Here is a 26340-nt window from a genome sequence, read left to right as displayed (position 1 = left end):
TAAATGTGTTCACTATGCTTTCATACAGTCTGTATTAATTGAATCAGACACAACTATAGGTTCCAAAACATTTTTACATTTTCATTAGTCTCCCAAAAATATTCAAGTGGTAGTATCATCAAAGCAAGTAAGTGGCCAATTTAAGAGGAATTTTACGTTAACGTATCCATCACATACTATCTTATCGCAAAAACGGAACTTTCACAAACTAATTTATTGTAGAAATGAACCTTTCATATATTATTTTATTGTAAAATCAGATCCCTCAAAAATTATTTTATAATAAAAAAATAACCCTACGCAAATTACTTTATTGTCGAAACGGACCCGTCACAAATTAATTATTGTAAAAATGGACCTTCCATATGCTATTTTATTGTCGGATCCCTCACGAATTATTCTATATTAAAAAAAGAACCCTGTGCTAATTATTTTATTGTAGAAACAAACCCTTCACAAATTGTTTTATAGAGGAAACGAGCCATTCACAAATTATTTTATAGTTAAAGCATAGCCTTTACAGATGAATTTATCTTAAAAACGCTTACTGTTAATTACTTTTAAGAAAAGAAACTCTTTTTCAAAAAGAAATACTCAATATTGAAGTAATTTTTAAACAGTTTATAATTACTAGCAATGAATTAGTATTTGTATTAATTGAAATGTAGCTGTCTTAAAATATCATTTTAACCTAAATAGTAACAGTTGGAAAGAAAAATAACTGAAATGATTTTCTTAAGAAATTTAGATAACTGTAATACATTGATAATACTGATACATAATACTGATGTAATACATTGATATTTTAAGTAAATAAGTAAAGCAAAATCTCATTTTATAATTATATAAAGAATTGTTAAAAGATCATAAACAAGTTTTATTAATACAACTGAATTAACAAACCACTTACTAATCTATATACTGTTACTAATTACAAATTAAGATTCCTCATTACAAATAACATACTACTTTTTATTACTGAATTCTTTTATGTATAATTATTCAAAATGATTCTTAAGTATAATATGAGGTAAACGAAACTAAAATACTAGTTATTTTTAGATGTACTTTATTAAATTTAATTTGCTTAAATTTACGGTATTCTTATAATACTTATTGTTAAACAATTGTATTTATCACTTTTAGTTTCTTCCATTTTATTCAGTTTCTTCTAGACAAAATGCGAAAAAAAGAAGAAAGGAGAAATGGAGGGAGGTAGTCAGTTTTCTCTTATGGTCTGTTGGAGACAGTCTCCGATATGGGTTTCTTTTTCGTTTTGGTATAATCCTCAAAATGATATGGCTTGTAGTCAGTATCGACTCAAGACTTACCATTCTGTAAAATATGGAATCGTATAATTTAAAACGCTTCTTACATAATGGTGAGGTGAGTTCTCTCAAAGAAGATAAAACATCCGTTTATTCTCAACTATGAAGATGTTAAAATTTGTGCTGAAAGAAGTATTTAAAACGTGAAAATCAATTTATGTGCATAATTACGTATGAAGATAAATGTATGATTATCATCAAGATCATTAGCAGCAGCAGATTACAGCAGCTCCAGTTCTTTTTTACGATAAAAATTATTTGCGAAAGGTCAATTTTCACGATACAATATAATTTGAAAGGGCTCGTTTTTACGATCAATCAATATGTGAAAGGCTAATTTTTACGATAAAAACCATATGCGAAATGTCAATTTTCACAATAAAATATGATTTGAAAGGGTTCGTTTTTACGATCAATCAGTACGCGAAGGGCCAATTTTTACGATAAAAAGAATATGCGAAAGGTCAATTTACACAATAAAATATAATTTGAAAGGGTTTATTTTTACGATCAATCAGTATGTGAAGGGCCAATTTTTGAGATAAAATAATGTGGAAAGATTGCGTTAACGAATCCAAGTTTCTTCTATGCCTCTTGTTAATACAAAATGTTTCTCCCTGTTAATTCAAAAGTAAAAACAAAATCCAATTTAATTTGTTGTTATAAACGAAAGCTGTGAATTATTTTTATGAATCCAAAAAGGAAATAACTCCGGGAAAATCAAACAAAAAGCTGTAATCGTTAGGGAATTATGAAGGAAATGTTTTCAATTGAAAACGCTCTTTCTAAAGGTAGTTAGAGCGGGAAAAGAGTCTTTAATAGGCTGGTCGATTTTCTTTCCAGTTTTTCCCGTTTTCCTACAGAGAAAAGAGGTTTTCCTTTCCTGTGGAGTTTTTGTTAGCTGAGAGGATTCGATAAAAAAAAAAGTCGGTTTGTTCGGTTTTTTTTCCTGATTTGGGGCGGCAATTGTCGCAACTTCACAAACGCATGAGTTAGATTGTGCAGGGAAGGAAATTATCGATCGCATATCTCTATTTCCCGGAGTCCACACAAATGCCAAAGTTGAAAAGAAACGGGATAAATAAGCTCTAGGACAAGGTTGTGTGAAAAGAAAATTTAGTGCGAGAAAATGGAATCAAATCGTGATTACAATAGAAGGAACTAATTACGACACAAGAAAAGATGTGTTAAAAATAACTCGTTCGCTCTGGGAAAATATTCATACAACGGAAGTAATCGTACCACCAAGTAAGAGAAAAAAGTCCATCATTAGATGCAATTATCTGTTTATATTTTGTGTCATTGAGTGGGATAATTACTGAACACAAAGCTTTCGAAATAAAATTAATACATAAAACAATTTTTTTACGTAAACAATTCTTCTTTTACTATGGAATGAATAGAGAACTTATTTAAGATCTCTTAATCTTATCTATCTAGATGGAAAATATCCATCATGTTCTATTATGACCACCCATGAAAATAATAATAATAATAAATAAATATGTATATATATATATATATATATATATATATATATATATATATATATATATATATATATATATATATATATATATATATATATACTGAGGAGACAACAAAGATCGAATCTCTTCAACCGAAAAGCAAAAAGTTAAAACTCTATCAGACACTCATACTTCCTGTGCTACTTTGTAGAAGCGAAGCTTGGACCCTAAATTCAGATATACAGTGAACACTGGACACCTTCGAAAGAAAGATCCTCAAAGCCATCCTTGGCGCAATTCAAGAAAGAGGATGCTGGCGAACCAGATATAACATCGATGTCTACCCACTCTATAAGTAGCCCAAATTACACAAATAATCCCCAGTAATGGGCTGAAATGGCTGGACCATCTATGGAAAAGCCCTGAAAATAGCTCCATGAGAATCATCACCTTTAAGAACCGCGAGGGGACACGTCCCAGAGGCTACTAAATGGCCCCTACTAAATGGCTCAACGACATCGAAAATGACCTGAAAACCCTAAAGATTAGTAATTGGAAGGGAGTTGCCATGGATAGAAAGCGCTGGCATTTGTCAGCTGTTGAGGCAGCCAAGGCCTGCAAGGGGCCGTTGCGCTGATAAAGAAGAAGAAGACGAAGTAGATATATACACATATTATACAGTGTAACAAAAAGATGTAAATATGTATGTTATAATTCGTCCTAACAATACTCTTTGTAAATAGAATAGGCGTTTCAAGGTTACGCTATTTTCTCACCATGTACCCCTCTCCGTTACCATGGTTTCGGTAAATCTTACTATTTCCCTCCACTCCAGTATGTTTCAGCACGCAGTTAGAATATACTGGTGTGCGAAAAAAAAGTAAAAATTGCCGAAGATTGGGTAAATCACTTGAGATGTCTATTTTATTGACTATAGTATATTATACTTCGATGAATAATTTACAAACGTTGTTAATTTTAATTATTTGTATTTAAATATAAAAATGGAGTATTTGTTATCCTTGAAATGAAATAAAATAAAGCAAAAACTTAATCATTTAGCATTCTCTAAACATGAATTTACTACCACTGTTAGCGTTTCTGAATCATGCTGAGACATTGACACCGAAGATTTTTCCAGTTTTAATTTTAAAGCTAACTTTAGACCCTAGGTTCTTAGTAATTTTGATTTTAAATAATCATATAGCTCACACCTTTCCAGATTCAGCTGATTAGTTTTTCCTACTTGTAATAAAATTATAATTTAGAAATTATTTCTTTATTTTATAAATTTAATTTGAAATAGTTGAACGCTCCCACAGTTTGAAATAATGAGAGAAGTACATTTCAAAGAAGGAAGTAAAGGAATTTGTGTTTGAATTAAGTGTATACTTCTTTTATTTAAGTATTAATTTAGTTTAGAAAATATGTTAATTATATGATTTCAGATCCAAGTGAAGATTTTTATATTATTAACCTTTTCGTTGCGAGCGCCTTGCCTTGTATGTACGAGCTCCGTATTCAGCCGGTGTCCACGTGGTGGCTTGTGTGTACGAGCTCCGTTTTTATCTGGCACCCACGCAGTGTTCTGAGTGTACGAATTCCATATTTAGCCGGCATCCACGCAATGTCCTGTGTGTACTAGTGTCATATTTAACCGGTGCCAACGTGATACCGTTCTATAACCGGCCCAATCTGTTTCAAACTGCCACCTAGAAGTATATTCTGAATGCGCTATATAAAAGTAAGGAAGACAATTTCCTTCGGTTTATAAATTGCTAGAAAAAAGCGAATAGAAAGTGCGGCAGAATCTAAATATGAGTGTAAAAATTGTGATGTGGGTTTGTGGGTCGACCCTTGTTTTAAAATTTATCAAACTGAATTAAATTATTAAGAGTTTTTAAATTATCCTCAATTGCTGTTTTATTTATAATTCTTACACTATCTTCAAGTATATTGTTATGTAACACTTAAATAAGAAAATTCGAACATCAGCTTACCGACATACAACATGCTTACTTTGCGTTGCGGTGCACCGTTCAGTGGCGTCACACCAGGGAAAAGGACTACCTTAATGAAAGAGTAAATATGGATATTTCGTTAACAATGAAATGATTAAGTTACAATGCTTCTCAAAATGCTCAATAAAAATATTTTTTGCTGCCACGCTTATAAATAATACACACATTCAAAAATGACCAGTTAGTCTCGATATCTGACTAAAAAAATGTTCTTTTAGCTTTTATTGTTACTTCAGTATTAGTTTAAATATTTTAGAGAAGAGTTGATAGTGCTTAGAAAAAACTTGGGACTGTTAAAAATAATACATTTCTTCATAAAAGGGAAGATAGTATCTTACAAATGAGTAATGCGCAGACAGTGATGTCATTATTTCATAATTTTAAAACTTCTTGAAAGACATGGATTTTATTCCTTCTTGAAAACCCTATTTTCAAACATTCACAAAAATAAGACCCTGATGGTGATTCTACGCTAACTTTAGATTAAGAAAGTTGTTTGTAAACATTTCACGAATATAACCATCTTCTCATATAACCATCTTCTCATAAAACCAAAGACAGATCTTACACAATGTCAAAAACAAAATAATTAATTTTTTTTACAAACTCGGGATGTTTTACTACAAGTCTGAATCGACCCATGGAATATTTATCATTGATTGAGTTATTTTCCTTTCGCAGTCTCAATTCAAATTTCGATTTAAACGTATGTTAAAATCGTATCATTTAACAAGTCAGTTTTCCTTAATACTCGATAATTTTTCACTCAAAACACGCTACTCTTGTTACGTCAATTGTAAGGTATCAATTTGTTTAAATCGTATCATTTAACCTGTCTGTTTTCTTTAATACCCAATAATTTTGGACTCAAACCATACTGTTCTTGTTATGCAAACATCGATTATTAATCCGTTAAAAATGTATCATCTCAAAATGTACTTCTCATAGCACATAATGGTGCGCAAAACATTTCTCTGTGTTCCATGACATGTTTAAAATTTAAAATATGCGACATATTTCATAATAGTTTTTACTAAAAATAATAGGAAAAACTTTTCAATATTAGGATATTTTGCAATTTAGGTGAAAGATTGGCTATATAAAAGGGACGTATGATATGTCAGATTTTTGTTAGTTATTCAAATAAATAGCTCAATAAATAAAGCTAAATAGCAACACAATAGTATCTGAACATCATTCAAATATAATCCCATTTTGCACTTTTGTACAACCTCGCCCTTCTTCTTCTTCTTAGATTTGTGTTTAACGAAAGCAAGTAATTTTTAACAAATATTAGAGAGACAAAATAATACAATAACAAATTGTGCATCTGTTTCTGCATTTATTTAATTTTCTTTCATTTATACATTTGCAGGCTGCAATATAATATAAAACTTGTCAAATATAAAACTATAAATGGTGAAATCTAAAGTTTTGTAAGCTTAGGCGACGGAACGATCTTGCTTAATGTTCTTTGTTTTTCAATTAGGTAAATATATAGTATTTAACGTGAATGCTATTTTGTTTTTCAATTAGTTAAATCTATAGTATCTAATTGCGACGTATAAAACTTAATGCTTCGCGCAGAAATTCCAATTTCAAAAGTTCGTGACTGAAAAGTTTTGTGAACCTCTAATTTAACAAGTCATTTTTCTTAATACCCGATAAATTTCCACTCAAAACACGTTATTCTTGTCATGCAACTATCGATTTTTACATATAAATTTATTAAAATCGTATCATTTAACACATCATTTTCTTTAATATCTGATAATTTTTAAATAAATACTTGCTATTCTTGTTATGCAATTATCGATTTTAACATATCAATTTATTAAAATCGTACCATTTAACATATTAGTTAACCAATAAATTTTCGCTCAATACTTTCTATTCTTCTTATGCAATTATCGATTTTAACGTTTCAATTTATCAAAATCGTATCATTTAACATATAAGTTTTCTTTAATACCCGATAGATTTTTACTCAATACTTGCTGTTCTTGTTATGCAATTATCAATTAAAACATATCAATTTATTAAAATAGTATCATTTAACATCAGTTTTCTTTAATACCTGATAAATTTTCATTTAGTACTTACTATTCTTGTTATGCAATTATCGATTTTAACGTACCAATTTATTAAAATCCTATAATTTAACCTATCAGTTACCAGATAAATTTCACGCAATACTTACTATTCTTGTTATGCAATTATCGATTTTATCGTATCAATTTATTAAAATCGTATCATTTAACATATTAGTTACCCAATAAATTTTCACTCATTACTTTCTATTCTTGTTATGCAATTATCAATTTTAACGTTTCTTACTAAAATCGTATCATTTGACATATCAGTTTTCTTTAATAGCTGGTAGATTTTTACTCAATACTTGCTATTCTTGTTATGCAATTATCGATTTTAGCGTATCAGTTTATTAAAATCCTATCATTTAAATTTAACACTACAGTTTTCTTTAATACCCGATAAATTTTCACCCAAAGCACGCATTTTTTTATTCTTGTTACGAAAATATCGATTTAAAGGTATATATTGTTAAAATCGTCTCACTGATAATTTTACACTCTAAGGTTCTAATCAAAAAAGAATCTTTTATTTTAACAAATTAACTCACGTGGAAAAGTTCTTTTTTATGCGTCAAGTTATCTTAGCAGACAAATTGTTTCTTTTACATAAACGTAAGTTATGGTACGTTGATTTGTATCGTAAGCTTTTTAAGCTCCACCTAGTAACAGTGATCGAAGCCTTTTAGTCCAATTGGCTCAGAATTTTGATGAAAGCGGACTTTCTGTTAAAGGGATCTTTGAAGTGAAAATCTGAGTTTATATTTAAATTGATTTGAAAGAACTTTGTTTGGATTGATTTTGAAATAATTGAAAGGCTATTATTAAATAGTAAAAAAATAATTCTTCGTGTATTTAATAGGAAATGTTTCGACAGAAATAAGCATTTAATGATACCTCATCATACTTTTATAAATTTTTCTATACTCACTTATGGAATTGTCTAACTGTGGGGAACATGAATTAAACTAATGTGAGCCATCGAATAACGAAATAAAATTAAATTGCCAAACTAAACTATTTATTAAAAACTTAAAAAAAAAACAGACATAACACATGCTTCCAAAAAAACTGGGAAAGGAACAATGCGCCCTGAAGCCCGCATAAAAGCTAAAGTAAACACGCTGTACGAAATCGCTAATCCAACATCGCTAATCCAACCAAGCAAAATATGCTAGTTAGCAAGAGTTTCAGAGCGCATGCGTTACAAATCAACAAACAGGAAACGAATTCTTCTAACAAGCTATTGTTAGATTATTCATCTACGGCTGAACACTAATAGAATAAAAGCTTTTTTAAAAACAATCTTTACGAGGGAGATTTTTCATAATGTCCGACCTTAATTTATTTATTTAGCATCTTTGTTAAAATGGCATCATACTTCACACATTAATGTTAAAGCAAAGAAGAAATTAATGTTTAAACGAGGAAGAAAGGTTTTCAAAATCTCTATTTAGAAAGGCTGAATGAAAAACATCTAGTTTGATCATCCAATAAAACTTGAGTGAGTCTAATAATCTAATAATCGAAAAGTCTAATAATCGTCCGACAATCAAACAGGCTTTGATGATTTCGCCTTTCTCTGTAAAGATTCATTTGATTTCGGTTCTTCTATATAATATTTCTTTTACTGCATTTTTAAAAAAGACTCTAAAAATATGGATGAAAGGTAATCATTAAGGAACACCCTGTATAGACACAGAGAAGAACAGTATAAATACAAATATTTTTAAATTATTGGAAATTATATGATGTCTTTGTAGGTGAATCATGTGTTAGTTTTGTACAAAGTACTTGCAGCAAAGTGCTGAGCCTCACTTTTTGAATCAAATTGTTCATTAGTATTATTTCCAGGTAAGTATAGCACAAGTTTCTGGAATTTCCTCTTGATAACAGCGCTACACTGAAACATCTTATTGCCGGCTATAAAATCATTTCAGTAAAAACGATATTTTAATCAACGTGGTTTGTTAATAACCTTCTATTAAACCTATCGTTGTATTAATTTTATCACACAGATTTATGATTCAAAGCTATTCAAAATTATAATGACTGAGTGTATAGTGACTGAGTGAATAACTGAGTGTACTAATACATGAATTTTTTTAATAGAAATGTCGAGTGACATTTTAAGGCCATGTGCAAAAAAAATGCACGCTTGTTAAATGCATGATTATCCATTGCGTGCTGCACAAATGCATGCCATTTTTCAATCTCTTCTTCGATGCTATCAAGCATGTTGGTGGCTTTGCTCCTTTTCTGTTTTATAGTCTAAGATCAAATATTTTCTACTATTTTTGGCGTTTTATCATTTCACTAGAGATAAAATTTGGAGATACCATGGATATAGTGATATTCGGTATTGTAAAATAACTATAACTGAAAAATTAGTTTAAAAAAATCTTTCCTGAAAACTGCTTGTTATATTTTAATCCAGAGCAGTGTTGCCAGTCCGGCAGCACTTTATCCAAAAATTTTACAAACCACTGGAAATGTAAAACTATTTGCTTTTAGAAGCTCACACATTTTTAGGTAGCCACTATTCTTTGAGAAAAAAAGAGATGTCTCTTCCATAAGACTACATTGTCAGTTTCTAATGTATTACCTGACTAAAATTTGGAACCGAAATTTGCTTTTCCAATAAATGGTTGAATAAAATAATCGTAAAATTAAAAAGCGAAATCCAAAACAACTTTTAAATCTAAATTTATGCTAAATCAGAGGAAAAACAAAGTGTTCTTATAGATTCATGAGGGGTCTGATTGAACGTTTTTGATAATGACCGGTTTTTGTCAATTTTGTGAAACATTTACTCATAAATTTGAGAACCTAAAGTTAAGTAATAAACATTAAATGAGGTTTTAATTTTGAGATTTTGTGGAAATTGCGATTGCACTTTAAAAAAAAGGTGGCTGTTAAGTATAAATAAATAAATAGAAAATTATTTTTTCTTAAATCAGTGATAAGTTCATCTCATAATTTACAAATAATTCTTTTCTTTTACTGCTCACAGAAATTACGATTCACCACGTCATAAACTCCGTTTCTCAAGATCTGAATTTTGTAAGAAGATTGAGAAGTAATAGAAAAAATTGTGAGGCTTTTAAGACAAAATTTTTAGATTTTCTTTTCAACAGACAGCTAAGTTCAAATCAAAATTTTGTTGTCATTGAAAATACTTAAATATAATTCATGATAGAAAAAAATTTATCTGAGTTTATGATGAATATTTATGAGTTTTCCCTAAAACGGTTATACTATTATGATATACCTAGATTCCTACGAATAATATAAATATGCAAAGTTTGATTCAAAAAGTTTTCCTACATCAAAATGTTTGTGACCATCACAAATTCATTTTTCAAAGAAAATATTATTTACTTTCGAACTATATCTGCCTCTCGCCTTATACTAAGAAAGGTACCTAAAAAAGTGTCATTGTTTCTAGCACTTTCGTAATTTTTCTACCACTATCAAAATTTCAAAGACCTGAGGGAGCGCTGTTTATCTCAGGAAATAATTGCAATTACCAAAAATTATTTAACCTCATTTATGAAAAGATAATTTCAAACAAAAGCAATATGTGTTATTATCATTATTTCTTTATTTTTTTTTAAAAAATTTCAAAAAATTGTGAGTAAGGTTTAAAAATAATGTTACGTTGTCTTCAACTACGTAACTTTACCTTCGTAAAGTAATTAATTGAATTAACGAATAAATTAATTTAATAGTTTTTGAGACATAAACATTTAAAAAACGTACTTTTGAATTTTGATTTCTCAAGAACTGTTCAATCTATTTTTAAACTTTTAGATTAAGCAATTTAAAGTTAGTAAGATTTTTATATCTGACAATTCGAAAATTAACTTTTTTAGGCAAAATCTATGAAAGTTTTAAAAATTATTTTGCCGACGAAAATGTCTTGTTTTTGAGTAATTGTAAAAAATCAACTCATAACCTTGTGAATTTATGAAACGCTGTTTTTGAGAAAAGAAACTGGTGATCTATCTAATCTTTTTGTGTGCTATTTTCGTGTCAAAATCATTGCATGAAATCTAAAATTTGCACAGAATCGGATACTTTCTGCTTGTTTTTGTATATATGTAAGAAAAAAAGGTTCTGATTTCGTGGAGACGTAGAAAAACATGTCGCTCAACATGAAGAAGTTTTAAAATTATGAAATAATTGCACTGTAAAATTTTCCGAATCACATTACGGTATAAAGATCCGGCACTTAAACTGCATAATCCATGAAATCAATTTTTTTCGCAAAATCCATATTTACAGTAATAATTATTTAATTAGAGTGATTCAATGATTTTACAGTATTACTGTAAAATTACGATATATCAGATTTTTCGTACAGTAACATGTTCTTGTAAAAATGGACTTTACTGTAAACAGTACAGGCACCCTGAGTGCGTGTACTTTTTACCATAATTTGATCCAGAATTTTTAACAGTGTTAATCATCAGCTCCAGAGTTTTAAAGAAGAATTTTGTGAAGAAGATGCTTTTAAAATAAAAAATAATATTGTGAAAAGTCTATTTATGTGATAAAATATTTTTAAGGGATCATTTTTTATGATAAAATAAATTATGAAGGATCAGTTAAAGGACTAGAGTTTTTTCTAAAACACACTTGGAAATATAATTGCTGTTAAATTTATAAGCAAATTTCAAAATTAAATTGAAATATGCTATTTTGAGAATAAAAACTCGTCAATACATATTGAGCGATTCCACAGTTTTTACTTACACGTGACGCATAAATTAATTGAATTTAAAGTTATTTTTTGTGAAAAAATATATTTTGTATATATTATTCTATGCAAGAAATATCTTTATACTAAATGTAAATACATAAAAATAATTTTATTCATATCCCCCGAAATAAAAACTGAGTGAAATTATAATTTCTGATTGATCCAAGGACTCGGTCATTTCTAAGAATTTCCTCATATGTAGAATTATATAAACATAGGTGTCTCGAAAATTCCTCAATATCATTTGAATAAATAGTTTGATTGTGGCAAAATTTATTACCTAACAATAGAGTCCAGCATTTTTATGGATAAATTTATCATTTTCTAATGAAACTCGAAAATTTTCATGAATAAATGTTTATTGTTTTGGAAATGTTTGCTTCCTCGTAAATTCATGAAAATAGTATTTTATTGTCAAGATTATTTTGATACTCTCTGCGGGAACTTAATTTTCATCTTAATAGAGTTGAAGTTTATTGCATTTAAATGCCACAATAAATGACGTACTTGAGTCGCGTTTTCATGGTCTTCGCATAAATGTCTTTTCTTGAAAGTGATATGAGACTTTCAACATGAGCATTAGAACATTTTTAAGTACCAAAAATATTAAATTATACGATACTATTTTAAAAAAACAATATTAGTTGGGAAAGAATTGAAAGCTAAGATGTTAGAAACATAAAACCTAAAAGTTTTATGTTTCTTGAATGTTTTTAAGAAAGGATTCTACGAATTATTTTCTAAGAAACGTTTTTAATAATTATTTTTTAAGAAAATGTTTCTTTAGAATTATTTACTAGAAACAAAACATTCTGCTCTGTCTTATTTTATAATTCTTTTCAATACTGTAAATAAAATTCTAAAAGGTTATAAAAAAATAAGGTTAGGAAAAACTGGGATTTAAAAAATGACGGGTGTTTGGTTTTAACCATGTTTTTTTCGGCTTATTTGAAACAAAATCGAGTTTTTTTTTTACTTTATTGGAAATAAAATGTTAAATCATGTAATACCAAAATAATTTTCTAACAATTATTTTCAAGAAACGAAACTTTTTACTCTGTCTTATTTTATAATTGTTATTAATATTGTAAATTAAATTCTAAAAAAGATTATAAGGAACCAATAATGGAAAAAACTTAAATTTGTTTTTTTTTATAGCCGGATTTTTGAGTTTTACCATATACAATAAATATATTTGGTTTATTTGAAACAAAACCGGTGTTTTAGTTGATTTAAAACAAGCGGTTAAACCGTAATTTATTCCTTAATTAAAAATAAATAAACGATTAAAGTTTATTTCATAAAATCTTTTTTGACTATTAATTAAGATTTTTACTTAACAATTCAAAAGTATTTGCTTTAGTTCTATAAAAGTACTAACAAGAAAATGCAAATAATAATTGAAGATTTTAAATATGATCATACATTACATCAAAATCCCCTTAACATGAAAATGAAAACTAATATCTAAATGTTATATTAATAATAGATGTAAAAGAGAGAATTCCCCTTTGCTTGTCAGTATAGAGGAAAATGTCATAGATTAACATAATTTAATGTCAATATTTAGCAGTATGCAATTCATAATATTAGTATCAATAAATTTTATTAAATAAACAGTTTTTTTTTAATTGATTCAATACAAATTTTAATGGTAATTATAGTATGTAATATTTAAGATTGCATAATTTCTAATTCAAAATGTATTTTATACTTTTTATTTTATGTCCGTCGTTGAACAGCCGACCCAATTTTGGGTTTACGACTAATAATGGTCAACTCAGTAGCCTTGTAATTTTGAACCAATCCAGAGGACAAGGAAACCTCTGGATCAGTACCCCCAGAGGTATGGATTTGTTATGGGAGCATGGGGGACTTCGCGACTCGACAGATTTAATGTGCATCAGTCACCATTTACTACACGGGGAGTCTTCGACCGGCGGGAATCGAACACACGACCTCTTGGACATGGGCCCAGTCCCCTACCAACCAGGCTATCCCGGCCTTAATTTAAAAAGTAAACAAAAAGGGATGCATACATTTTCATATAAGAATATTTTTGTGCTAATCATTTAATTAAAATTAAAAAATACTTTTATGCCGTATCCCTAGTGTAGTTTTAAACATAGAAATAATGTAGCTTTTATTGAAACATTTATACATTGAAAATATGTTCAATAAATTTTGAATTGTTTTTATATAACAATTGTATTTTAAAAATGTTAGAATCATAAATGAAAACAGATTGTATTTACGTATGCTGTATTAATTTCTTTTATTAATTAATTAATTAAAGCATAAGAAAAATTTTACGAATAAACCGAAAAACAAAATATAAAATTCAAACTAGCACTTCATTATGGTAATCCGTTTATGGTTTTGATTCCGGCAATCGTTGTGTGTATTTAACAAGGTAAAAAGCATCGAAAAAACGTTTGGTTAAACATTTAATATTTTTTTTTTCTTCTAATTTTAAAAACTATCAGAACAAGAAATTGATGACGTTCTGCTTTATTTTAAGAATTTTTTGAAGGTATAATGATTTAACATTAAATTTTAGCTTGGATTTATTTATTTAAACATATTTGTTTTAAGAGAATGCAATGAATGCATGCAATGGATACATAAACATGCAATGAATACATAAATATGAAATGGATGCATAAACATTGCAATGAATTCTGGAATATTGCAATGAATGCATCATGATTGCAATAAAGGGAAAGAAGCACTGTTTATTGCACTTCATAATCATGAAGTGCAATAATGTGTTGTGTTTATTGTTTGTGAAGTGCAATAATGTGTTGTGAATGTGTTTATTGCACTTCATAATCATGAAGTGCAATAAACACATTTAAATTATTACGTATTTATTTTGATATAAAATTATACAGATTTTTTTTCTTTCAGTTACATTTATATAAACAATGATTATATGATGAACAACAAAATTAAAACTATTTATATAAACAATGCAAATCATTAAAAAGATAATTCTGTAAAAAAATTAGTTGGTTATCTTAAAAAAAAAAACTAGATACTTTAAACCACACTTGTTTAAACCAGCCAACCCTGTAAATAAGAATAAGAAGGCGTTACGTTTTTTTCATAACTGAAAACCACTGTCTGCTAATCGATGTCATGTGTGTGTCACTCTTATTTATTTTTTTTGTTTTGGAAGACTGTTTAGGAAAGAAATTTAAGCAGCTATTTCGAATGTTATGTGTTTGGTTGATTTAGAAAAAGCTATTAGGGAAAAGTATTTTTAATATGTCATGTCTGTTACCATCGTTAGTTGCATACAAAATATTTACTTATCTATTTAATTAACTGAATAATTTTAGTTGAACTGAAGATAAGGCTTTTAGTCTAAATCAAAAAGAATTCTTTTTCTCGAATAATTTAGTTTACGGAAATTTTGTTCTTGAAAATATCGTGTGTGTTACCCTTTCTGGTAACAGGCTAAACATTATTTACAAGGTTTTCTTTTTATTATTTAATCTCATCTAAAAAATAGGTCATATAGAAAAAATACTTCTTTGAAATTTCTCTTAAATAACATTCAAGCAATATGTTTTGACTTAAAATGTGTCGACTAAACTATATTATTTCTACGAAATATATCCTGAAAATTAAACTTTTCCGACAAAAGAGCCTTCTTTTTAAAATTAATCTAAGCATGATTGGATTAGAAATTGAAATTTACAAAAAATTGAAATTACAGAAATTGAAATTATAAAATTTACAGAAATTGAAATTATAAAAAATTTGAATTTACAGAAATTGAAATTATAAAAAATGCATCGAAATCATCTTTCTTTAGAATAAATAAAAATAATAAGGATTATCGAGACAAACGTGACAAATTAATCTTCTCAGAAAGAAACAGACAAAATTTCAAAAGAAACAAAAAATAATTAAAAACAAATAATTGTTCGAGAAATATTTATATAGTATGGAAGAAATATATGCATTTATCTATTTTTAAATGTTGTTCGGCTTACGGCTAATCGTAAATTGCAGAAGTTAATGGTAAATTCAAAAGTTGGCACTTTTGTATCTTGATTTGCCGTCATTAAAAGATTTTAAAATATGTAATTTTCATATATTTTTACTTCATTTTAGCATAAATTATCTTTAGCTCCATTTATTTGAAAAAGTTTATATGTCCTGCCACATGATTTCGCTGAAATGTTTTTTATATATATTTTATATATATATATATATATATGTATGTATGTATGTAGATAGATATAGATATATATTTGAGGAAAAGCATTTTCAGATGAAATAAAATAAGTTATTAAGAGAACAAAAAATATCAGCACAGCAGAGAAAAACCAAAATCATTAGCAAGAAGCAGCAAACTAAATAACAAACTACATATTACCTTGCGAAAGCATTACTTTAAATAGCAACCTAACTATCAAAAAGGAAAATATTAAAAAGAAATGAAAGTGAATCTACTGACATACAAGGCAGCATTGTCAGCGGAGCATTGCCATGCAGCCAGTGCGGGAGCAGTTTTTGCGATTGGTGATATATTACCCCAAACAACCATACCCACTACCACCCCAAAATTAAACAAAATATGCTAACTACAAGTCAGAATACCTCCCCTCTGACGATGCTGCTATGTATGACAGTGCATCCACTTTAATTTATCAATCCTTTTTAATATTTTTTCTTTTTGAAAGTTAGATTACTATTTACAGTAGTGCTTTCACTAAGTGATTTGTAGTTTGTTATTTAGTTTGTCATTTCTTGAAAATGATTTTAGTTTTCTTCTGCTGAGCTGATTCTTTTAGTTTTCTTATGAGGTAAAACTTATTTTACTTCATCTTAAAATATTTTTCTTCAAATATTCTTCCAGCTGTGACATTAGCAGCTTGGCGCTGTCACAACTTCGAATTTTATATCTTATACATTTTCTTCAGTTTTCATTCTTTTTGTATTTGCATCTTAAATTGCATTATATATGTGGGTGTGTATCTATACTTAGTGCTCAGCTGTAGTTATTTAATTGTTCTTACATTTGTTAGGGAAAATAATAATTAGATTTGTATTTTTAATTTAGTAATTTTAATTTTCAATGGAGATTCGTTGTAGAAGTTGATTGAAGAGCGGGGAAAAGAAAGAATTAAATTTTGGATAAATTAGTCTCGCAGTAAGATCAAAGAGTTTTGCGCATCGGGAACTTTCATCAAATTAATTATTTGCCTGGAGGACACAGAATTAGTTGGAAGTTAATTCTTTTGAAAACTTTCGGAGTAATGAAGGGAAAAACGGTTATTTTGTTACTAAAGTATTTACATTGCATATAAACAAACTTGCTATAAATTAGTCACATTTCTAATGAATAAAAATGAGCCAGTTTATTAACAGTTTCATGAAAACTTTGAAGACCTTATTGACTTTGCTATGCTTTGTAGTTGCATTAAATCCTTAATTCATGCATTACCATTTAGAACGAGTAAACCTGTATGTTTGGAATCAATGTTTGAATTGTTGAAATAAATTATCAGAGGTCATTTGAGGAGAAATTAAAAGAAAGAATCTGTTATCAAATTGAAAGAATAAATATGTTATCGTTATTATGGAACTTTCACAAAAAATTTATCCTTTAAACAAATAATATAATAAAAATTATTCTCTGAAGTTTTATATATTTCCAAGTATTTTATCTTGTAAGAGGACTCTACCCGCTATTTTTCATTTCAAAAACCATAAAATTATAAGTCTACTGACGTTTAATATATCGTGCTCTAATTTTTATTTATCTTTCGTATTTTTCTGATTAAATTCCAATGCTACATGCCTTATCTCATTTTATTGACATTCTGTAAGTTACAATTAATTTGTAAACAAATCCAAAATCTCCAATCCAGCGTTTCGAACAATAATTTAAAATCAAAAAGTTAAATGCATACACAGGGTGTTCCGAAAATTTGATCGATTAATTCAGAGGGGTGCTAACAGGCATCAAAAAAATGATACTTATTATTGAAAATTAGGTCTCAAATCACGTTGAGAGGGTAATAATGGCCGACATTATTATCAGAATTAGTCGATCGCATTTTAGATACGAGTTTTGTATATTGTGATTAATAATATTTAGTATTTTTTTAATCTTTACAGTTTGAGCTTTCCATTTTAATGCTTCATGTACAGATATTTACATGATCTGCAGCGTTAAACTGATGAATTTTGAAAATAGAAATTTCAGAAATAATGGAATGAAACAGACAGTATATCTATTGTGAAGGTGGTTAATTTATGTTGCTGAAATTTTGAAATGTAGTGACTAAAGTTACCAACAGATGGGGCTATTCAGGGTTTTTAAAGAAAATTTAAATGCCGTGGAACTATAATCTAACCTGTAGTATTTCAGCATCAGAAATACATAATGTTCAATAGAATAGAGGATAGTTGCTTAAATCATACTTCTCCTAAATCCTCTGATTTCTGTAGAAGCATAGTATAGAGAATGCTCATACGGATAAACTATAAAGCTTTATTTACATGGAGATCCCTACAAATGAATTGAGTCCCTTAATACTTGCGTTAAATTTTAATTTGAGTTTATCGGTTTTACATGTTTTCAATATAATTTTTGAACATCCTGTGGAAGGATATAGCAGAATGCATTGATTGATTATGTTATACATCTTATAATTTTGTTAAGCAACTTATTTTATTATGTTCTACTTGTTTCTTTACTAACTAACTGTTTGGGAACAACGTTTTGCTCAAAAAATGACGTAATCGTGTCTCGAGTGCATTCCTAAATCGTACCGATATGCTTTAGATATCAACTTCAACTACAGAACAGGTTGAGTTTCAAGTCATTTAAGCTCTAAGTGGCTGAGAACTATTTCCAAACTATTTTTCGTCTATTACCAAATTTTCTGTAAAGTTCTGTAAATTTAATGAGATTTTATATCGTTATGATGAGATTTATTTTCCTTATTCCAAGGAAGGAACAAGTGATGAAAAACGTCTAATTGCTTCTAGTTCGTCAAATAGTGATCTAGTAATCATTGGATTGTTATGTGATTTGATAGACCGATCGGTTACAGTACCTTTGATGCTGAAGGATTCAACTGAATGAATACCCCATTTCTGAAAACTAAACAAAGAAGGACTTATAAAAGTCACACTTGAGCTTTTTAGTACGTAGCATTAAAATTTTATGGGCTTATGATACTTTAACTGTACTTGTAACTGTTCAAACACTTAATATCATAGACTAAACTCAGTGGCGCGACAGCTCATAGAGGGCCAGGGCCTACTGTGCCCATCTCAGTTTTCTTGACCTTGGGCTCTGGGGTGCAGGAGCAGGTGTTCCGGTCAGGTGGTCAGCCGAACGCGAAACCCCCAGTGTTTAGCTCTCAAGCATGCTTGGTACTCATTTATCGACCCACTGAAGGGATGAAAGGCTGAGTCAATCTTGCCCAGCCCGTGGATAAATATTTTTAAATTGCCTTTTAGGAAACAGATGGTCCGAATTAGGCAACCGGTTTCCTAAACCATACCTTTTGTTGACCTTGCGAAAATATTATTTTGCAGTCACAAATAGTATTATCAAAAGAATAGTATAATTAACTGAATGACTGTATTTTATTATTAAAATATATCAACTGTAATTAATTGTCTGTGATCTGCAGCCGATAAAACTTTAAAAGTGAATAAGAATATAATTTCAGCAATTCTTCAACCTAGTCCGGTACAAAAACCACCTTTCACGTTTTAACTCTAGAACTGATTGCTCAGCTAATCGGCACCTCAGCGCCCTCTGTTGGCAAGTTTTGTAACTAAATCCAAAATGTCTGATTACCATTTTTGCAATTTTCTCTCTATTCTGTTTGTTTCCTTTTTCCCGTTGTGGTTAAGATTTTTAATTTTGAATTAGTCATTCCTTAATTGTACAGTGCTTGAAAAAATAAACGGACCACCCTAAATAACTTTCTATTTAATGATCTCATCTTCTCGTCCTAGGACTCAATCTTACTGATTTAAAGGAGTGACCTCAAATATGCTAATTAATTAGTGCAGGTGATATTTTAACTTGCGAACTCAGACGCAAAAACATACTTTCTATAACTAAACACGATCTTTTTTCCCCTCCATTTCAATGAATTCGGATTTCTGACCCCGAAATATAAGGGGTAGTCGCAATCTGGGAAATATGATCCCAATAGTTTGGTCAGAAGAACGCTTCAAAGTTTCAACCCCTTAATGTTAATATTACTTTTTTATTATTTCGCTATATCTCGAGAACTTTTTAGGCGAATCAAAAAATTTTACGCACAATTACAAAATTCATTTTTCAAAATTTGATTTTTCAGGGACTATTCGACCGATTTCCCTTTATTTTTATATTTTGCCATTTAAAATTGCCCTCTTTGAAATTATGTAAAAAAATTTATACCTTACAATTCGAAATTTTCAATTATTATTAAATAGAATTATAAAATTAATAAATATTTACTAAAAGCTATACCTTGCACGAAATTATCTTTGGATAAACGAATTTTATAATCGTATGCAAAAATTTTTCGTTTCGCTTAAAAAGTTCTCTAACTATGGTGAAATACGCAAAGAGTAAATTAACAGGAAGAAAATTAACATTAACTTAGAACCGCTCTCTTGATCAAACTATTGGAGCCACATATTCCAGACTGCCACTACCCCATATGTTTGGAGGGTCAAAAATTCCGTAACGGTTGAAGAAAAAGGCATTCAGAAAAAGTACGTTTTTGTGTTAGATTTCGTAACTTAAAATATCATCTGCACTAATTAATTAGTATATTTTAGGTTACCATTAAGATTGAGTTCTAGAACGTTAAGATCCGAACATTAGATCAAAAGTTATTCAGGGTAGTTCGTTTTTTATTTTGCTCACTGTACATCTCTAACTTAAATCTAAGTGTATTTTTGGAAATAGTGAATGATAGATTGTGTTTTTTTTATATAATTTTGCAGTGTCCGTTATCATTTAAGAATTGCAAGTTCTTGAATGCGTTTTTTGATTTTTAGCAATAACAGAACTTTATTTTCACAAATTGAAAAGACAGTACCCTTAATTTAAAAATCCGTTTTTACTCTAGTCTTTAATTCTCAAAACAACTAGTAGATTTTTCCTAATTTCATACAAATCCTTACACAAAATACGGTCGAACTTCTATTTAAAGAACTTTCATTTTGCGAATTTCTCTATTTTGACATTTTTTTCGAGTAACCAAGAACATTTTGGAAATTTATCGTAAAATAACTTAAAAGCGAACTCTATTTAACGAAGTTTTCTTTGAGATCCACTTTCCCTATTTCCCAAAATATTTCAGAATATTTCAAACTTGTTAACGTATTTTATGGGGGGAAATGACCTTAAATTGATTTTCGAAGCCACTTAACTTTTAAAGAAAGCAGTTAAATCCCTTTCCCCTTTTGTTTGCATTTCAAACAAAAAACTCAGAGAAAATTAACGGATTTTATCAATAGCAATTAAACTTAAGAACGTATTTTTTAATGTATGTTTAAAATTACTTTAATAATAAATGCAGCTACAATTTTATGCATAAATATAGCTTTTTTTAAAAAAATTTTAAGTTAATCTATGTAGCATGATAGTGTAACACTTGATAATGTTTTGCTCTATTCTTGCTTTCCATGCAGATTTCTTTTATGGTTAAGATTTATAAAATAAAAAGTAGATACTAGTTTACAAGATAAAGGTGCATCAATTGCTATTTTAATTATGTCTAGTGTTTATGAATTTAAAACCTGTTTTGTGTTGTTTAAGCATCTCAAAAGTTGATTTTCTATCTAACGAATTTTCCATATAACGAACTTAATCGGGATATAGCGAATTCAATAAATGGAGGTCCGACTGTATCTGGATTGACCTGTTATTATATTAAATGATGTTCATAATGCTTTTATCACAATTATTGAATGATACTGAATGTTTGCAATTACTAACACTGTTTGAGAAACAATTTTCCCAGAAGATGTCGCTATTAGTTGTCTAATTCCCCAATATTTCTGGAACCGATTAAAAATACAAGCATCAAAATTTTTATCTGGGTTGGAACTTTGTTACTACGAATCATGCAGAGAATCACAACTAAGGAAGGTGAGACTAAAGCACCAAGTCATATTTGATTGCCTGAGGAAACAGAGAGGAGTTAAAAAACGAATATTTTAACTACATTCGAATTACATGAGGCCAGAGATTGCGAACCTCTGGCACACGTACCACTAGATGGCACATAACAGATATTAATTTACTTTTTATTTACATATAAATTTACTTTGATTCACTTATAATTTTCGAAATAAATTTTTTAAAAATTTCAATGTTAGCGGCCATTCTAAACGGATTCAGAAAAAAATTATGACTTTGTGTGATATTTATGACCATTCTGACCGTACTTCTTCCGCTATAGAAGTTTATGATAAAAAAATATAAAAAAGCTATCTAGTTAAATAAAATACTCTAGCAGCACTTAAATATTTAAACATCGATAATCAAAGTTTTATGACATTATTTAATTCTCTATTTTATACTTTTCAAAATAATAATTTTCACGTTAGTAAGTTTTATTACTTAATTTCAGTGAATTGAAGTTAAAACTTTTTTCTGGAAATAAATGGATGATAATTAATGGTGCAGACGATTCCTTTTATTTATTTTCACGTTTGGAGTCTCATTGAAATTTGTCCTTAATGCTTAGTTTGTATTAATGTTGAGATGAGGACTGCTTCATAAAAATATTGTTAAATATTTAAAACATTTATTGATGCGTATATTTCAGTTTTCTTTGGTATAAATACTACTGTTTTTATAAATAATTTAGATATTATTTGGAAATCATAATTCAGTAATTTACTCTCTTTTTGTCTGGTTAATACTTTTTAAATTGATATAGCAGAATAGTATTTAAATTTTAATAGTTTAGATCAAGTGTTTAGTTTTTGAAATATTTATTTGGTCTGAGTTTAAAATAATACCGACATATATAATAGCTATATAATGGTTATTTGCAGATGTGTTCATATTTTTAATATTGTGCAGTTATGTGTTTTATTATTCTAAACTTCAATCTTTAGCGTTAGTTTTGCGGTTGAATTTTTTTTTTAAATTCAAAATTCATGAATTGAGGGAAGGGTGTAATATCAGAATTAATTTTATAACCGTCGTTGAACAGTCGATCCAATTTCTGGGTTTACGACTACTTTTGTTCAATTACGTAATCTTGTAATTTTGAACTTAATCTAGAAGATAAGGGAACTCCTGGATCAAGTATTGGGAGAAGTATGCCTTCATGGAGGACTTTCTGATAGAACTAACCCGCATTTGCGTTACATGGAGAGGAAGACCACGAGAACCTCCCACGGTTAGCCTGATTGTAAAGGGACTCTAACCCATGATCCGTCTACCACTCAGGATATTTCACGTTAGCACTGTGGTTGGTGCAAGCCGGTTTTTGATTTCTATCGACCAGCCATCGCTGAGATTCGAACCCGGTTCACCTCATTGGAAGGCGAATACTTTATCCCCTGAGCCATTGCGACTCTTGAGAATTACTTCTTTCCTAAAAGGAATCAGTTTTGTTCTGATCGAGCGAGGTTGCTGATCGTTTATTTATATCGTGATTTTCTATTTTTAGGTAAAATTCAATTTTAATGTTTTTTTTAATACGTCAATGGAAAATCAACCACATTTACCACATCATCTTTAGCAAGACCACATCATAAATTCCGATTTATAGTTTGCAATGTTTTACATTGAAATTAAAAGGCATAACCTCTTGTGAAAATAAAATCATAAAAATATTTCTTCTTTTTTGTGGATATCCTTTTCGTAAGCATTATCTAAAATTATCATAAACTCAATTGTTTGGTGAATTTATGTACTTTTTGAAATGTTTTACATTGATATTAAAAAGCATAATTTCTTGAGAAAATGAAAGCACAAAAATATTTCTTCTTTTTTGTGGATATCCATTTTTTAAACATTATCTAAAATTGGCATGAACTCAACTGTTTCATGTTTGCAATTATTGTTTCTTGATATATTTACATTGAAATTATGAATTTAAAAGTGCTGCTTCTTGTGAAAATAAAAATGCAACTATAATTAGTCATTTGTACTTTTTATGAGTTTCTTGCTCTGCTAGCATTATCTAAGTGTAGCATTTAACATGATTGTTTCGCTAACTTAATATGTTATTTCTCAATGCTTTACTTGAAATTTTATTACGCAAATTTTATCGAAAATAAAAGCGTAAAAAGAGTATGTAACAATAAAAATTTTAAACAATTTATGAAATTTTCAGTCATTTTATTTCATTTATTTATTTTTTACTTTATTTAATTTTTTAACAATCAGGGGGTCTATATTAGTTCCATTATTATTATAAAAGAGGGTGTCCAAAAATAAGTTTTCCATGGGAATTATGAACAGAAATGTAAATGAAAGTAAAAAAATATATTAAGACATTAAAGATAGGACGAAACTTCATTTTTCTACTCAATTACCGTTGAGACATTAGTCATACCGCTTCATGTACTTCAAAAAAAAGAAGAAAACAGGGCTCTACACATTAAAGTGGCGTTGAGCATCGGGGTGACTTCTGTCACTGAACTTTCTTCAGTGATAGAATTGATGTGGGAACTATCAATGTTGTATGGTACCGTCACATCCTGTCAAAATTGAATGATGTAAATTCATATAAAGTTGCATGGCCTTCTTACATGTGGTTTTCTGTTGTTTGATGGCAATGCAAGACCACATTCGGCGACAGCAGCGCAAAATCATCGTGCAACTCTTGGTTAGGAGTGCCTTGACCATCCGCCACCTGATCTCCCACCCATTGAATTATGTCTGTTTCTGGCATTGAACAAGGATATCTGTAGAAGACGCCCTAGAAGCTATTTTTCTCATAAGTAGCTCACCTCTTCTCCCTTATGCAGAGCCCTGCTTTTAAATGGAGAGCTTTATAAAGCGGTGTGACAAATGTCTCTGCGTCCTTGAAAAAAGAAAGTCATGTCTTATCTTTAATGCCTCATTTTCTCTTTCAACTTCGATCCACAATAACCAGAGAAAACTTTCTTTCGGTTTTTCTCTCGTATTGTTAAATTAATTATAAATTTGGTATATAATTACAATTATGAGTAACTATTACAACAGTAACTAACATAAATTTGGTACGGCTAAGTGGCTAAGCGGGCCAAACTGAGACATCAATGGTTGCGAGTTCAAATCCGGCTCAGAGCATGAATGTTTCTCTCTGTGTGGTGTCGTCCTCTGTTACGTGATGTGTGAATGTGGCCCACCCTATGAACCGGTATCTATGACAGTGCGGTCCGTTTCTTGCCTCCGTGGCTTAGCACCGGGTAACGTTAAATAAGCAGCACTTTTCTGAGGCGAAAAAACGGAAAGTTAAGTTCCTGCCGTTAGAGAATTCTGTTAACAGAAATCTTCATGAAATATTTTACCTCAAAAATGAACCAAATTATTTTATCATAATGGGACCTTCACTATACTTTACCTCATTAAAATAAACCCTTGACGAATTTTTTTCTTATAAAGCAGTTGACAAGCCATGAACTCTCTCACCTACAAAAACAGATCTTGGCAAAATAAACTCAATTTAACGCCAATTTTTGATTTGCAAAATTATGAATATCCCAAATTCACTAAAGAAAGGAACTTTCATAGGAAAAAAATCCAGATACACCCCTGATAATTTTTAAATTTATTTTTGCTGTTCTTCAGCTATCTTAGAACAAGGATATTTTATTTTTGAGAATGGTGATTTATTTTTTCAATAAATATTTTCCCAAAATCTTAAATGTAAAAAATATTAAAGAATTATTGAACGTACTTCAAGAAGATATATGAAAAAATCTCATGAATAGTTTAAAATAAAAGAATTGTTTATGAACCTAAAAGTAGAGTTACAAAAAAAAAAAAAAAATAGCATCGCGTGATCACAATGCAAGCAAAGAATGTGGAAGAAAAATGTGAACTTTCTTATATTTTCAGAAAATCTGTTGCATTTTAAAATAAGATGTCCTTATTTGGAATTTATTTATACAAATATATTTGGAAGAGGGGAATAATTAAATGTTATAGTTTTTAACAAAACTCCTTTTAAATCAAGTTTAAAAGAATCTAAAGGAGGAATGAAAATTTTTAAAGTTAGAGAAGAAAAATTTATGTAGACGAAATATTTTAATAATAAATATTTTTAATTTTTGTTAAAATAATGTTAAATTCAAAAACCTTCTCAAATTCATTAAGATCACATTTTATTTAGTTTGATAAGGTGAATAAACTGATAATTTTTAGCAGGAAACAATTTGTGATTAATAATTTGAGTGTTTTAGCAAGGAATAATTGAGAATAATTATCAGAAAGAGTTTGTGAAGGGTTTACTAGTTAAAAACTTCTAATGATAGGTTTTTGATATGACAAATGTCTGTAGCAACTTAACTGTCAGAAATCTAAGATGGTAGTCATGAAATTCCATGTAAAATTTCTTATAGCATATTTAAAACATTAAATTAATCTATAAAGGTTTCGGTTTAGAAGGATTTTGGGTTCGTTAGCGAATTTTCTCAAATTATTTATTATAAAATAAATATTTCTAGAATATT

The 26340-nt window shown here is 29.0% G+C and overlaps 1 protein-coding gene across 1 annotated transcript in view; it reads left to right on the top strand.

Annotated features, from left to right (window-relative positions):
- The window catches only part of LOC107453371 (adenylate cyclase type 1), a 192650-nt gene that overhangs the window by 71063 nt on the left and 95247 nt on the right, over positions 1-26340 (top strand). The window lies entirely within an intron of this gene.

Source organism: Parasteatoda tepidariorum, chromosome 12, assembly GCF_982258835.1.
Source record: "Parasteatoda tepidariorum strain Cologne lab strain chromosome 12, Ptep-v5.0, whole genome shotgun sequence".
In the NCBI taxonomy this organism is placed as follows: domain Eukaryota; kingdom Metazoa; phylum Arthropoda; class Arachnida; order Araneae; family Theridiidae; genus Parasteatoda; species Parasteatoda tepidariorum.
Note: the sequence above shows the minus strand (reverse complement) of the source record. Positions and strands in the feature narration are given on the sequence as shown.